Genomic DNA, 17,131 nt, shown 5'->3' on the forward strand with positions numbered 1-17,131 from the left:
CCAAAAAGTTCATGATTTGAAGCTTGAATTTGAAGAAGAAATCGCGAAATTGAGGTAGAAATTAGGGTATTTGGAGAGTGGTTCGTGTTAGGGCAGAGAGAAATAGAGAAGAGTGTGTTTTGTGGATAAGAAATGAGTGGGTAGGTGTATAAAACGCGTATTATTTTCTGAATCAGGGGTTCAGGACGGCGTCCAGGGTTCCAGGACGGCGTCTAGCTTTTAACATTGGGACGGCGTCTTGACCTTTAGGACGGCGTCTAGATATGTAAAACGGGACGGCGTCTAGAATTTTGGGACGGCGTCCTGTTACACTAAAACCCACTGATCTGTTTTTCTGAATCGCGCGCGTTTAGAGGTCATACGTTAATCATTTTGTACCAAACTAAAATTTATCGTGCACACAATACAAAACTAATTATAATTGTGAACCATTTTTTTACGAGTCGTTCACCAAACTCGTCCCCATTTAGATTTAGGCGTTTTTCTTGAAGTTGAGGCTAACCTCATCCTCAATTTCTAGGGGACCATCAACATAGTGTTTGACCCGGTGGCCATTCACTTTAAAAATATCACCCTTCCCGTTCTCCATTTCGACTGTACCATAAGGGTACACCTTTCTAACAACAAACGGTCCCGTCCATCGGGACTTAAACTTTCCGGGTGATAACTTGAAACGGGAATTATAAACAAGGACACGATCGCCTTCCATGAATTCCTTTGGACATTTCAATCTTTTGTCGTGCCATTGTTTGGTTTTTTTCTTGTAAATTAGAGAGTTGTCATAGGCTTCAAGCCTCAACTCGTCTAATTCATTTAGTTGGGTCAAACGTAACCGACCCGCTTCTTGGTAATCCAAATTGCATGCCCTTAGCGCCCAATGTGCTTTATGTTCAATCTCCAACGGGGGATGGCATGCTTTTCCGTATACCATACGGAAAGGAGTTGTTCCAATCGGTGTTTTGTAGGCCGTGCGAAAAGCCCACAATGCATCGTTTAACTTGGTTGACCACTCTTTGGGATTGGCACCAATGGTCTTTTCAAGTATGCGTTTTAATGACCGGTTGGTGTTTTCTACTTGCCCACTCGTTTGGGGATGATAAGATGTCGAAATTTTTTGGATTACTCCATATCTTTTCAACACCTTTTCCAATTGCTTATTTCAAAAGTGGGTGCCCCGGTCACTTATAAGAGCTTTTGGTGTGCCGAACCTAGAGAAAAGTTCCATCAAAAAGTTTACCACTACTCGGCCATCATTTGTTGGTAGAGGTTTTGCCTCCGCCCATTTAGAAACATAATCTATGGCGACAAGTATGTAGAGGTAAGAATGAGATTTTGGAAAGGGGCCCATAAAGTCAATTCCCCAAACATCGAACACCTCGCATACTTGGATGCTTTGTTGAGGCATTTCATCCCGTTTAGTTATTTGACCGGTCCGTTGGCACGCGTCACAAGCTTTACAGACAGCGTAGGCATCTTTGAATATGGTAGGCCAATAGAAACCGGCCTCGTAAACTTTCTTCCCCGTGATTTGGGGACCAAAGTGCCCACCTGTTGGACCAAGGTGACAGTCAAGCAGAATTTCGGTGCATTCCTTCCCCGAAACACACCGACGGATTATCCCATCGGGACACTGTTTAAAGAGATATGGGTGTTCCCAAAAATAGTATTTTAAGTCACTAAAGAATTTCTTTCTTTTCTGGTGTGACATACCGGTTTCTAGGAATCCACCCGCAAGATAGTTGGCAATGTCTACAAACCATGGATCATTAATTTTCTCAACTCTCATGAGATTTTCATCAGGAAAATTATCTTGGATAACGGTCTCATGTAGAACCCCAAGATTCGGGTTCTCAAGTCGAGAAAGGTGATCGGCAGCTAGGTTTTCGGCACCCTTTTTATCTTTTATATCGATGTCGAATTCTTGCAAAAGCAAGACCCAACGTATTAAACGGGGTTTAGCATCTTGCTTAGAAAGCAAGTACTTTAATGCCGAGTGGTCTGTGTAGACAACCGTCTTTGCTAGCACTAAATAGGATCAGAATTTGTCAAACGAAAAGACGATTGCAAGGAGTTCCTTCTCGGTGGTAGTGTAATTAAGTTGGGCTCCTTGCAGTGTCTTACTAGCATAGTAAATGGGCTTGAAATGTTTTTCTATTCTTTGCCCCAAGACGGCACCAATAGCAAAGTCACTGGCGTCACACATAAGTTCGAATGGTATTGACCAATTCGGCGATATGAGAATTGGTGACTGCGTGAGCTTTGCTTTAAGAAGATTAAAGGCGGTAAGACACTCGTCCGTAAAGACAAATGGAGCGTCCTTCTCAAGAAGTTTGTTCATGGGAGTTGCAATTTTGGAAAAATCTTTAATGAACCGCCGGTAAAAACCGGCGTGCCCCAGAAAACTTCTAACACCTTTCACATTCGTTGGTGGTGGTAATTTGGCTATTACTTCCACTTTAGCCCGATCCACCTCAAGACCTGCACAAGAAATTTTATGACCCAATACAATTCCCTCTTTTACCATAAAATGGCATTTTTCCCAGTTTAGTACAAGATTTGATTCTTCACACCTAATCAACATAAGCTCAAGATTTTTAAGACATGAGTCAAAAGAATCACCGAAGACTGAGAAGTCATCCATGAATACTTCCATAAAGTCTTCAATCATGTCATGAAAAATAGCTACCATACACCTTTGAAAGGTAGCAGGAGCATTGCATAAGCCAAAAGGCATACGCCGATAGGAGAAAGTACCATAAGGACATGTAAAGGTCGTTTTCTCTTGGTCCTCGGGTGCTATAGGGATTTGGAAATATCCCGAGAAACCGTCAAGAAAATAATAAAAATTCTTTCTGCTAATCTTTCCAACATTTGATCAATGTAAGGAAGGGAAAAATGGTCTTTTCGGGTAGCATCATTTAATTTCCTGTAATCAATGCATACCCTCCAACCCGTGATAGTCCTGGTAGAAATTAATTGGTCGTCTTCATTTGTGACAACGGTCATGCCACCCTTTTTGGGCACGCATTGGACCGGACTCACCCAAGGACTATCCGAAATTGGATAAATAAGACCCGCATCTAGGAGTTTTACAATCTCCTTCTTAACAACTTCTTGCATATTAGGGTTGAGTCGCCTTTGTCTTTGTACACACGGCTTATAGTTATCTTCCATTAATATCTTATGTGTACAATAAGAGGGACTTATACCCTTGATGTCATGAATTTTCCATGCTAGAGCCGTTTTATGGGCTTTTAACATGGAAACAAGCTTAGATTTCTCACTTACAGAGAGTTCGGATGAAATGATCACCGGGAGAGTAGAACCTTCTTGTAGGTAAGCATATTCCAAGAGATTTGGAAGTGGCTTTAGTTCCAAAACGAGAGGTTCTTCAATCGATGTTTTACATCGGTATTCATTCCCTAAATCCAACTTTCTGTACTCTTCATCATTTGGCTCATACCCGTTAGCCATCAAAGTGGTCAACATCTCCACTTCTTCCACCATTGTTTCATCATCACCTTCCGCAAAAATGCATTCTCCTGTACCTTTCAATTCTGGAAATTCCTGCAATAACTCCGAATACGTGTCTACGGTTTGCAAATAATAACATTGATCATCAGTAGACTCAGGGTATTGCAAGGCATGGTCAACGGAAAAGGTAACCTTCATATCCTCAATACTAAGGGTCAATTTCTGCCCATGAACATCTATCATAGCTCTAGCGGTATTGAGGAAAGGTCGACCTAATATAAGAGGCACACGTGTGTCCTCCTCCATGTCTAAAATTACAAAATCAGCCGGAAATACTAGGGTACCTACTTTTACTAACATATTCTCTAAAATTCCACGAGGGAATTTAACAGAGCGGTCTGCTAGTTGGATTGCCATTCGAGTTGGTTTCAGTTCCCCGGGGTTTAGCTTAACATATAATGAATAAGGCATTAAATTTATGCTAGCCCCTAAATCCGCTAATGCTTTAATGCATTCCAAATCTCCCAGGAGACATGGTATGGTAAAACTTCCAGGATCAGCTAACTTTTTCGGTATTTTGTTCATCAAAATTGCTGAACAATTTGCATTCATGGTGACGGATGAAAGTTCCTCCATTTTCTTCCGATTAGTAAGTAAGTCTTTTAAAAACTTAGCATACTTGGGCATACCTGAGATTACATCAATGAAAGGCATGTTTATGTTAATTTGTTTAAACATATCTAGGAATTTTGACCTTTCGGCCTCTAGCCTCTCTTGTTGTTGTTTTCTTGGGTATGGGAGCGGTGGTTGATATGGTTTCACTACGGGTTTTTCCCGTTCTTCCTTTTCAACCACTTTTTCCGGCTCCTTAACCGGTTCATCATTTTGGTTCAATGGAACCCTGAAATCAGAATTTTCGGGCATTTTTGGAGCATCGTATGCTAGACCACTCCGTGTGGTGATAACATTTGCGTGCTCATTTCGTGGGTTTTTACTGGTATCGCCCGGTAAACTACCTGGTTTCCTCTCGCTCAGTAAATTGGCTAAACCACTCATTTGTTTTTCTAAATTTTGAATTGATGCTTGTTGGTTTCTAAATTGATGTTCGTTTTTCTCGTTGGTTTGGTTTATATTTGTGACAAGCTGAGTTTGTGATGTAATTAACTTTTCCAACATACTCTCTAAATTTGACTTTTTCTCTTCCTGTTGGGGTTTTTGGTAAAAACCCGGAGTTTGTTGTTGGAACCCACTACCTGACCCTTGTTGAAAATTGGAAGTTTGACCTTGAGGGTTGTAGGGGTTGTTAAAGTTCCGGTTAAATTGGGCTCTTCCCTGAAACTGGTTATTATTTCTTTGGCTTATGAAAGCCAATTCTTCTTTTTGAGCCATGGTTAACCCGGCATCACAATCTTTTCCTAAGTGGAGACCTCCACAGAATTCACAACCTACTTTCATACTATGGATTTCCTTGGTGATTTTGTCCATGTTTCGGACAACACCATCTATTTTTACACCTAGGGAGCTTAAGTCATCATAAGCACCGGCGCTTTGGACTTGAGCATTTCGAGTAATTGGGCGTTCTTGATGCCACTCATGAGAATAATCGGCTAGTTTCTCGATTATCTCATAGGCCTCTTGCTCGGTTTTGTCCATAAGAGAACCACCGGCCGCTTGGTCAATTGAAATTCGGGTTGCTACATCACAACCTTTGTAAAAGATTTGGACCTTTTGAAAGGTATCCAAACCATGGTTTGGACAACCTCTTAGCATTTTGGAAAATTGATTCCATGCTTCGTACAGGGTTTCCATCGGCTTTTGACAGAATTGGGTAATTTCGTGTTGGAGTCTCGCGGACTTGGATGCTGGAAAATATTTCTTAAGAAATTTTTCCAACATACCATCCCACGTTTCTATCGTAGCCTCGGCCAATGAATCTAACCAACTTCGTGCTTCCCCTTGGAGTGTCCAAGGGAAAAGTCTTAATAATATGGCCTGGTCAGTTTCTGGTTTAAGTTTAAATAGAAGACATATCTCTTGAAAGAGACGAATATGTTCGTTTGCATCTTCATTCGGACCACCACCAAATTGACACCTGTTATTAATCATTTGAAGAATAGGTCCTTTTATTTCAAAAGTTACCTCACCAGTAGGTGGAGTAATAGCACTACCTTGTCCGGTCCGGGTTGCTTTCATCTTTGCTGCCATTGATTGTCGTGGTACCAACGGTCTTTCTCCTTCCATTTCAAAATTTGGGGGTTGAACGGGTTTACCAAAGTCTGAATATCGAGGCTTGGTCGTACTTGATTCTGAATCAAAGGTTTCTTGCTTTGATGAAGATTCAAAAATTTCAAGTACTTCTTTTGAAATCCTACCAAGCTTTCTATCAGGTTCTGTAAACGGTGTAAGTAATGGAGATTCTGAACTTCGGGTATGTGGCATATGCGACCTATAAACTGTCAATCACACAACTAACAAAAATTATTAAACATACCGATTCTATAAGTTTAAAAATCAAAGATTATTAAAAATTTAAAATAATTAAGAAGCTACTTAATCACAAATCAGTTAATAATTCTATTTTGACACAAAACTGTCCCCGGCAGCGGCGCCAAAAACTTGATGTGCGAAAAGTGGTATATGAATTATCGTATGGAAAATACCGGTTTTAGAGATTGCTACACACTAACGGGCAGTGTACCCGATCGTGTAGTAGTATAGTAACTGGTTTAGTTCCGTGTATCGTTCCAAGGACAGTTATATCAGTCAAACTAGAATTAGAAACTATATTATGATTAACTAAGTGAATGAAAGTTAAAAGTACAAGTTTTATGTTTTGGTGGCTATTTAACGATTTAGCCAAATCAAAGAAGGTTAAATGTAAAAACAATATTTTTGTCTTTTAAGTTTATGAAATGAGAATAAATGCAAATAAAGCAAGTAAGATAGTTTTGAATTAAATCAAAGATATGAAATGTTTATCTAGATATTTTACCCTCGGTATTGGATGTATTTTTAGATATTAAGTCCTGATTGAATAATTATGTGTGTAGTTATCTAATAGGTTCACTAAGAGTTCTCTCGGATAAACACGCAAATACAATAACAAGATCAAGGGTTCCCTTTTCACTATGGTTCTTGTATTTGTAATCAAATAACTATAAGCATGCTAATCACTTAAATCGACTCGCCAAGAGTTCTCTTTAGCAAGTACTCAAACTAGAATTACTAAGCGAGGGTTCCCTATTACTTAGACCTTTTCGTTTGTGACTAGTTGATCAACAAGATCAAAGACTTGAATAACAATTGTCTTTGCGTTCGCTCTACACAATTCATTCCTATTTTGTTTAACCGTTTTAATCTAGTTTACCCCCTTGGTCCAGTTTAGCAAACAATCAATCTAAGACAAGTTGATTGTAAATCAATATGATACATCAACAAGAGTTCTCTTTATCAACAACATATCAATTAACTAGATACAAATGATTTTAACAACAATAAGCATGGTTCTTAATTCAAGCTTCAATCTATCACGCATAATACATTCAATCAATAAGATTACATCCAATACCTTGGTTATTAATCTAGACAAACATTATAGAAACTAGCCAACAATCATGGTAACAGACAACAATACAATCAAATTATTAACTGAAATCATTGCTGAGAACAAGTAAATAACCTACAAGAACAAGAGTTCTTGGATGGAGAAGGTTTTGATGGATGATGCCTTGATGTTGAGCCTCTTCAAAGAGGTTGGAGTTCTCCAATTTGCTCCTGAAAATCGCCTCTAAACTCTCTGGTTCGTATTCTGATGAAACAGTCTCTAAAAAACTGAAGTTTTAAAGTGGAGAGAGTAGGTAAAAAGCCAAAAAGTCAGCTACACCTACTACGGGACGTCGTCCCAAAGGGCAGGATGGCGTCCCGGTATAAAGGGCTAGACGGCGTCCCAATTTCCGAGACGGCGTCCCGATTTGAAAGACAGGACGGCGTCCCACCTTCCAGGACGGCGTCCTGTTGTGCTGATTTTGACTGTTTCGTTTTCTTTTCAATATTACTTCATTTTAGAGTGCTATCTTGACCCTAACTCGTATCGGGATCAACCAAGGTCATAAATCATCAAAATTCTTTGTAAATCATTCTTCCGATACAAATTTGTACATCTTGGCCTATAGCTTGTAGAACACCTTCATCATCTTCGATTCTAGAGCTTTTTTAGTGATATTGCGATAGATATATATGATGTTATTGAGCAATATCAGCTACGCTGACATTAAAAGAAAAGATATAGAATTTGAAATTGAAGAGATGGTCATGCTTAAAGTTGCACCTTGGAAAGGCGTTGTTCGATTTGGTAAACGAGGGAAATTAAATCCAAGGTATATTGGATCATTCAAGATTATTGATCGTGTCGGACCAGTAGCTTACCGACTTGAGTTACCTCAACAACTCGCAGCTGTACATAACACTTTCCACGTCTCGAATTTGAAGAAATGTTTTGCTAAAGAAGATCTCACTATTCCGTTAGACGAAATCCAAATCAACGAAAAACTTCAATTCATCGAAGAACCCGTCGAAATAATGGATCGTGAGGTTAAAAGACTTAAACAAAACAAGATACCAATTATTAAGGTTCGATGGAATGCTCGTAGAGGACCCGAGTTCACCTGGGAACGAGAAGATTAGATGAAGAAGAAATACCCGCATTTATTTCCAGAAGATACGTCAACACCTCCAACTGCTTAAAATTTCGGGACGAAATTTATTTAACGGGTAGGTACTGTAGTGACCCAAACTTTTCCATGTTTATATATATATTAAATGAAATTGTTATTTTACATGATTAAGTGTTTCCAACATGTTAAGCAATCAAACTTGTTAAGACTTGATTAATTGAAATAGGTTTCATATAGACAATTGACCACCCAAGTTGACGGTGATTCACGAACGTTAAAACTTGTAAAAACTATATGATGACATATATATGGTTATATATATAGTTAAAATGATATTATGATAAGTAAACATATCATTAAGTATATTAACAATGAACTACATATGTAAAAACAAGACTACTAACTTAATGATTTTGAAACGAGACATATATGTAACGATTATCGTTGTAACGACATTTAATGTATATATATCATATTAAGAGATATTCGTACATCATAATATCATGATAATAAAATAATTTAAAATCTCTTTTGATATTATAAACATTGGGTTAACAACATTTAACAAGATCGTTAACCTAAAGGTTTCAAAACAACACTTACATGTAACGACTAACGATGACTTAACGACTCAGTTAAAATGTATATACATGTAGTGTTTTAATATGTATTCATACACTTTTGAAAGACTTCAAGACACTTATCAAAATACTTCTACTTAACAAAAATTCTTACAATTACATCCTCGTTCAGTTTCATCAACAATTCTACTCGTATGCACCCGTATTTATACTCGTACAATACACAGCTTTTAGATGTATGTACTATTGGTATATACACTTCAATGATAAGCTCTTAGCAGCCCATGTGAGTCACCTAACACATGTGGGAACCATCATTTGGCAACTAGCATGAAATATCTCATAAAATTACAAAAATATGAGTAATCATTCATGACTTATTTACATGAAAACAAAATTACATATCCTTTATATCTAATCCATACACCAACAACCAAAAATACCTACAAACACTTTCATTCTTCAATTTTCTTCATCTAATTGATCTCTCTCAAGTTCTATCTTCAAGTTCTAAGTGTTCTTCATAAATTCTAAAAGTTCTAGTTTCATAAAATCAAGAATACTTCCAAGATTGCAAGTTTTCTTCCAAGTTTTCTAAATCCATTCCAAGTAATCATCCAAGATCAAGAAACCTTTGTTATTTACAGTAGGTTATCTTTCTAATACAAGGTAATAATCATATTCAAACTTTAATTCAATTTCTATAACTATAACAATCTTATTTCGAGTGGAAATCTTACTTGAAATTGTTTTCGTGTCATGATTCTGCTTCAAGAACTTTCAAGCCATCCAAGGATCCTTTGAAGCTAGATCCATTTTTCTCATTTCCAGTAGGTTTATCCAAGGAACTTGAGGTAGTAATGATGTTCATAACATCATTCGATTCATACATAAAAAGCTGTCTTATTCAACGTTATAAACTTGTAATCACTAGAACATAGTTTAGTTAATTCTAAACTTGTTCGCAAATAAAGTTAATCCTTCTAACTAGACTTTTAAAATCAACTAAACACATGTTCTATATCTATATGATATGCTAACTTAATGATTTAAAACCCGGAAACACGATAAACACCATAAAACTGGATATACGCCGTCGTAGTAAAACCGGAGGCTGTTTTGGTTGGGATAATTAAAAGCTAAGAAGAACTTTGATTTAAAAGCTATACTTCTGGAAAAATGATTTTTCTTATGAACATGAAACTATATCCAAAAATCATGGTTAAACTCAAAGTGAAAGTATGTTTTTCAAAATGGTCATCAAGATGTCGTTCTTTCGACGAAAATGACTACCTCTTTCAAAAACGACTTGTAAATTGTATTTCCGACTATAAACTTATACTTTTTCTGTTTAGATTCATAAAGTTAAGTTCAATACAAAACCGTGGCCACTGGAATCACTCAAAACAGATTAGAAACGAAGAAATGGCGAGTAAAACAAGATTGATAAAAACTACTCATTTTACCTACGTGAAAGTTAGTAATAAATCTATTCCAATCATAACCTAATCAACTTATATTGTATATTATGTAATCTTGAGATACCATAGACACGTATACAATGTTTCGACCTATCATGTCGACCCATCTATATATATATTGCGGAACAACCATAGACACTCTATATGTGAATGTTGGAGTTAGCTATACAGGGTTGAGGTTGATTCCAAAATATATATATAGTTTGAGTTGTGATCAATACTGAGATACGTATACACTGGGTCGTGGATTGATTCAAGATAATATTTATCGATTTATTTCTGTACATCTAACTGTGGACAACTAGTTGTAGGTTACTAACGAGGACAGCTGACTTAATAAACTTAAAACATCAAAATGTATTAAAAGTTTTGTAAATATATTTTGAACATACTTTGATATATATGTATATATTGTTATAGGTTTGTGAATCAACCAGTGGCCAAGTCTTACTTCCCGACGAAGTAAAAATCTGTGAAAGTGAGTTATAGTCCCACTTTTAAAATCTAATATTTTTGGGATGAGAATACATGCAGGTTTTATAAATGATTTACAAAATAGACACAAGTACGTGAAACTACATTCTATGGTTGAATTATCGAAATCGAATATGCCCCTTTTTATTAAGTCTGGTAATCTAAGAATTAGGGAACAGACACCCTAATTGACGCGAATCCTAAAGATAGATCTATTGGGCCCAACAAGCCCATCCAAAGTACCGGATGCTTTAGTACTTCGAAATTTATATCATATCCGAAGGGTGTCCCGGAATGATGGGGATATTCTTATATATGCATCTTGTTAATGTCGGTTACCAGGTGTTCACCATATGAATGATTTTTATCTCTATGTATGGGATGTGTATTGAAATATGAAATCTTGTGGTCTATTATTACGATTTGATATATATAGGTTAAACCTATAACTCACCAACATTTTTGTTGACGTTTAAAGCATGTTTATTCTCGGGTGAATACTAAGAGCTTCCGCTGTTGCATACTAAAATAAGGACAAGATTTGGAGTCCATGTTTGTATGATATTGTGTAAAAACTGCATTCAAGAAACTGATTTCGATGTAACATATTTGTATTGTAAACCATTATGTAATGGTCGTGTGTAAACAGGATATTTTAGATTATCATTATTTGATAATCTACGTAAAGCTTTTTAAACCTTTATTTATGAAATAAAGGTTATGGTTTGTTTTAAAAATGAATGCAGTCTTTGAAAAACGTCTCATATAGAGGTCAAAACCTCGCAACGAAATCAATTAATATGGAACGTTTTTAATCAATAAGAACGGGACATTTCATAACAGAAGCTAGACAGGAAGAATCAATTAAAAGAGAAAATAATAAACAGACAAGGGAATATATCTGATTTGTACGATCCTGATATCTATAATAATCAAGAAACAAAAATCGTAAAGCTTGAAAGTGATCTGTGACTGAATTCAATAATTTGTATATGCTGTTATATGTATTTGATATCAATAATAAATAAGTATAAAATTCATTAATAATTATAATACATTTATTAATATTAGAAGTAATAAAAATTACAAATACTAATAGTAATAGAAATAATAATAATACTATTAATAATTATGATAATACTAGTAATAACAATAATAAGATTAATAATAATATTGAAATTATACTAATAATGATAAAAGTAATAATGATAATAATTTTAAATGAAAATGGTTATTTTTAGTAACCATGATAACATATTAATTTAATTGTATCAAATTTTATATATATAATAATGTTCATAATACTGTTATTAATATTAATATTTATAATACCCATATTAATATAATAATTACATATACAGATATTAATATTCAACTTATTAATTATGTAATACTTAATAATTATATTATATATATATATATATATATATATATATATATATATATATATATATATATATATATATATATATATATATATGTATAATATATATATATATATACTGAATGATTAATATTTATACATTTTAGTATATACATATAACCATTAAATATGTATATTAATATATATATATATATATATATATATATATATATATATATATATATATATATATATATATATATATATTCATTTTAATAACCACTTAATGATTTTTGTATTTTCTTTTACATTCTTAATTCTAATTGGTTAAATTGTATTTTATTATTTTAAATTATTATATATATACTTTTGTTATATTTAATTATATATATATATATATATATATATATATATATATATATATATATATATATATATATATGTTTTTACTTACACACGCATAGCCAAAGGTTAACTGAATCCATGTAAATAGTTCAAAAATTTAGAGACTCGGTTTAATAGACATTGCTTATCGTGTCAGAAACATATAAAGATCAAGTTTAAATTTGGTCGGAAATTTTAGGGTCGTCACAAAAAGCGGCTCGGATACCACTGTTGGATAATCGTGTGTACTTTTACCAATTCAGATTAACGCAGCGAATAGTTAAAATAATAATCTTTTAATACTTCATAAAATATTTACAAGATTAAATATTCATATATTTAATAAAATATGCACACGATTAATTTATCCCAATGAGATCCAGTTACACCACTAATCATTGTCAAAATATGTAATTCACAAAGTGAGTAAACGATATAACTTTCTTGAAGAAACTGATTGAAGGAGAGAAACATACGATCAAAAATATGAGCGTATCTTAGGATAGTCCACACTACATTTCAAACGACCGTCAATGGATGCTAGTCCAAACCCAAGTAACTTATTATAATTATCAAATTATTATAATAAAACAATATATAATACTCCGTATAACTCTTGTTTGCAAGAACACTTAAGCATCTCTTCATGCTAATTAATTTCACGAATTAAAGAGCCAAGGATGAGATAAAAAGGGTTCATTTGATTTGCGATGTATGTGTTTCCTTTTCTTTTTTCTGACTTACTCTTCCAAAAAAAGCAATCAATGCTTATATTTATAATATATGTGCAAAAGTAAACATTGAATTGTGAAGTCCGTAAAACAAAACGCATACAAAGTTATTTTGTTTCTATCTATATTTAGATTCACAATTGATTTTATTTTAAAAAGTCGTATTTCTCAAATACTTTAGGGGTATGTTATGTAACTTATAATTAATAATTTCTATCATGTCGCTTTCATGTGAATAGTAAATTAATTAATTTCGTTTCATTTAGTATTCATATGAATAGTAAATGAATTAATTTCGATTTACTATTTTGTTACTTGAGTAATATATATACATCATATATATATATTTTTTATTTGACGTCTCGGTGTATATGTGTGTGACCCCGAAAGCTCAAATGAAGTTGACCATATAGTTATATGTTGTATCTTGCACATTAATTCTACATTTGTTACGGCATTAAAATTATTAAGTACCTTTTCAATCAATTGCAGGCTACTTAGAGGTATCGATTCTTTGCCAGCGAAAATGACAGAGATGGTAAATTCCTTATATTCTTTTTTACTTTTATTCTTCCTTAAATGCTTACTAGACTTTTTATCATCTGAGCTTTTGTGGTTATCTATTTCTACACTATCAGAGCTCCTTCTTTTACTACCCATTATGCCGTACAAAAAGCGTATCAAATCAAATCATTAAATCAAAAACAACAAAAAAGGATCTATACAACACAGAGATTGTAGATACAAAATCAAGCTAATTGAAGAATATATATAAATAGATTTTAAGTTACAGGATACAAACCTAATATGCGAATGACGAAGATGCCCTAGGTTTACAACACTAAAAACCCGCGCCGCTGTGTTATATTATTAATGTTACACTTTCACCCCTTATATTTTGGAGAAGTTTCAATATTTACAAGATATTATAAAAATTGGAAATATAAGAAACACGTATGAATGTATGATGGTAAAATTTTATCGTTCGATGATCTTGTTTTTCGCTGATCAAATGCATCATCAGTAGAAAGTGGGTTGATAAATGGTATGTGTTGGAAGGTGATTTATTAGCCACATGTTTGGTGGCTCAAATTTGTTGGTAATTTTAGTATTATCTAATAACAATTATTTTAGGTATTGGAATTATTTAAAAGTACGAGTTTGCTAGTTATACTTACAAACGAGTTTGGAGAGTGTGAAGTGCATGCTCGTAACGATTGACTAAACATTGTCGTAGAAATTGCAGGGGTCAAGGGAGTTGCGCCCCCTTGGGGGGTCCTAGGGCAGCGCCCCTGTATACCGGAAAATTACATCCCAACGAATTTTCCCGCCAACTGTTACATCTTTTCGGTTAACAGTTTTTCCTGCCGCAAACATTTACTTGTTTTTTCCCTCCAGGAAACATTTACTTGTTTTTTATACGAAAAACGGAAACATACATTCTATGATACTCATAGATTTGAATCTTCTTGTCTGGAATCAAATCTCGTTCTTGTCTTATTTCAATTAGGATTTCGTGATACCGGAGGCTTGTAGGGACGAAATACAAAATTGAAAAAGTGATTACACGACTCAATAACCAATCGGATTATCAGTTACAACCATATTTTCTAACAAAATTACCATTCAATATTTACATGCCAATGGTATGTATTTGACGGTGCCTTATTGGCCACATCTTAAAAGAATTTTATTTTGACTTAAATTAATTTTTTCGTTATGAAAGAATTCAATTCTACGGCAAATTCAATATCTTGCCTTCAACCCTAGGAATTGAAAAGGGGACCATGTAGATGTGTTGTAATCATATAAGTCTCACCAACCATTTTTAGTATAAAAGAGGATGGATGTTGTTGCATTCTCTTCATCACATACTTAGAAAGAGTTTAATAACTTTTGTGACATTATTATAGGAAAAAAAAATGAAGTATAGAATTGTTAATCTTCTTATAGAAGTGAGTTACGAGTGAAGTGTTATAATTTGGTGAGTGGTTTAAATATTTTGTTAGTATTTTCGGAGCTTAAATTAGAGTGATAGATTATAACCTCGGATTGTCATATTTGATGGTAAAATCCTTCTCCGCTTCTGTTCGTGGACTAGGCCTCACATCAAACCATGTAAATCCTTACATCTTTATTTATTGCTCAAGTGTTCTTATATTTCTCGATCTTGCAAGTACACAAACATCAATGTTTATATGAGAATTGGTGGGTATTTATATGCAAATGATGTTTTTTTTTAAAGGCAAGACGCCGAAATATAGCTAGTAGAAATAAAACATTGGTCTCTTTTTAAGAATCTCAAACACCCAACCAATAAGCTACCCATTAGAGTGCTCTCAATGGTGACATACTTTCTCTCAAGGACTAGTCAGCACATCAGCGTCACATCGACACTTCTTCAACATGACTAAACCATAACTAAACACTACCAACCATAGCATACTTCGTCATAAATTTGAGACTCACTATATTAATTTATTATTGCATGGTACAAATATTATAACCAAATGTACAAGTCAATTTACCCTTTTTTGTTTCCAATAGCTCTTTTTGGCCATACACTCCCATCCACAAAAATATTTGAACAAGAAACACGCCAAGGCGAAAAGGAGGGCATCAAGGAGGGCGGCAGGCGGGGCGCTTTGCTACCAACGCTGCCCTGCTGGGTGACTAGATGGGTGGCCACAAAGACCTAATCGTTGAGATCTCTCTTAGAGTTATAGAGTAATGATGTTATAACATGTTACCTTTAAATATTGAAGTATGGAAGAGTTAAAGAACACATGACATATAAGTTGTTATGTAATCAAATTTTTTTTTTTGTCTATTTATTGCTTAACTTCACTAACCAAGCCTTCAACTTTGACAATTTAAGCATCATAGAGCACTTCGCAAACTTATTTATGTATCCTAAACTAATTATTTTCTCCTATTGTAATACTAATAGTTAAATAGAATGTTGGTGAAATTAGTCTTTTAAAAACCACAAATAAAGATTTAAATAGAATGTTGGTGAAATTAGTCTTTTAAAAACCACAAATAAAGATTAATGTTTTTGCTTCCAATCATTAAAGGATTGGCCTGGTGTTATCAAGGTGTTTCTTTGACCTTGAGGTCATCAGTCGAAGTCCTACTCATTTTTACTTTTCTATGTTAGTGAAACGTTTATTTCATTTGCATATAATTCTATTATTGAAGTTTTCCACATTGATGTTTATGATTTTTGTATATTTCATTATTATGGGTATATTAAATCAAATTATTATTAGCATTTTGCTTTCCAACAGGGTCACTTTTATCCGCATATACTAAATACAAAAGATTAATATTTAATGAACTAATAACATTTGTAGTGAAGGTTTATTATAAATAGCTTACATTTAGTTTGATAACTTTGACTACATTACACGGAGTGAATTATTGCAATCTCTTGCTGTTGGTCCCTTGAATAAAAACAAGAGTATTGTAGAGGGGTGAACAGAATTCTTTTTAATTAAGCAAGTAATATAGTAGATAAGTGTATTCAAGCAGATAATTAAATAAGAGTTTTGGGTAATTTTCAACGTTATTATTTTATTGATATGAATCTTAAAGAATCACAACTGTTCAAAGGCGGAAAAACAGTTGGTTGATACAGATTACACCCAGAGGCGAAACTAGGATTTTTTTCACCGGGGGCAAAAAAAAAATTTTGTAACCGTAGCAATTTTTTGAGACAAAATTTGAAGATTTTTGGGCAAAAGTTGGAGATTTTGGGGCAAAATTTGAAGGTTTTGGGGCAAAATTTGAAGGTTTTGGGGCAAAATATGTAGGTTTGGGGGCAAAAAAAAATATCCACCGGGGGCAAAGTCGAAAAACCCAAAATTTTTACACTGAAAAAAAAAATCCACCGGGGGCGCCCGCCCCCCTGCCCCATACCATCTTCGCCCCTGATTACACCTAAGTATAGCTAAAGAGAATATCTTAA

The sequence above is a fragment of the Rutidosis leptorrhynchoides genome, chromosome 3 (assembly GCF_046630445.1).
Source record: "Rutidosis leptorrhynchoides isolate AG116_Rl617_1_P2 chromosome 3, CSIRO_AGI_Rlap_v1, whole genome shotgun sequence".
NCBI classification, from domain to species: Eukaryota; Viridiplantae; Streptophyta; class Magnoliopsida; order Asterales; family Asteraceae; genus Rutidosis; species Rutidosis leptorrhynchoides.